The sequence below is a fragment of the Gavialis gangeticus genome, unplaced genomic scaffold (assembly GCF_001723915.1).
Source record: "Gavialis gangeticus isolate Ggan-Ray unplaced genomic scaffold, GavGan_comp1, whole genome shotgun sequence".
Classification (NCBI taxonomy): Eukaryota; Metazoa; Chordata; order Crocodylia; family Gavialidae; genus Gavialis; species Gavialis gangeticus.
In genome coordinates, this window is record NW_017729033.1 from 21,551,706 (window position 1) to 21,552,276 (window position 571).

Genomic DNA, 571 nt, shown 5'->3' on the forward strand with positions numbered 1-571 from the left:
CATCCCTCCTGAAGTGCGGCACCCAGAACTGGATGCAGTACTCCAACTGCGGCCTGACCAGTGTTACAGAGGGGGAGGATCACCTCCTTGGCCCTGCTTATGATGCACAACAAGGTGCGGTTAGCCCTACTGACCGCTGTCCTCGCATTGGTGGCCCATGTTCATCTTCGAATCACTAATGACTTGAAGATCTTTTTCTGCCACTGTGCTTTTGAGAAGAAAGTTCCCCAGCCTATAGGTATGCTGCTGGTTCTTACTGCCCAAGTGCAGCACCCTGCACTTGTCAGTACTGAATCCCATCCTATTCTCATTTGCCCACCCCTGTAACCTGTCCAGGTCCAGCTGTATCCCGTCCCTCCCTTCTAGCATGCCCACCTCACCCCAAATCTTGGTGTCATCCACAAATTTAAACAGGGTGCATTTCACCCACTCATCCAAGTTGCTAATAAAGAAATTGAACAGTGCGGGCCCAAGGACCGAGCCCTGGGGGACTCCACTGCTCACATCCCTCCAGGTCGAATATGACATGTCCACCACCACTCTCTGGGTGTGGCCCCTCAGCCAATTTGCT

At 52.9% G+C, this 571-nt stretch overlaps 1 protein-coding gene across 3 annotated transcripts in view; it reads right to left on the reverse strand.

Annotated features, from left to right (window-relative positions):
* MFSD10 (major facilitator superfamily domain containing 10) overlaps positions 1-571 on the reverse strand; it is a 45,085-nt gene that overhangs the window by 25,024 nt on the left and 19,490 nt on the right. The window lies entirely within an intron of this gene.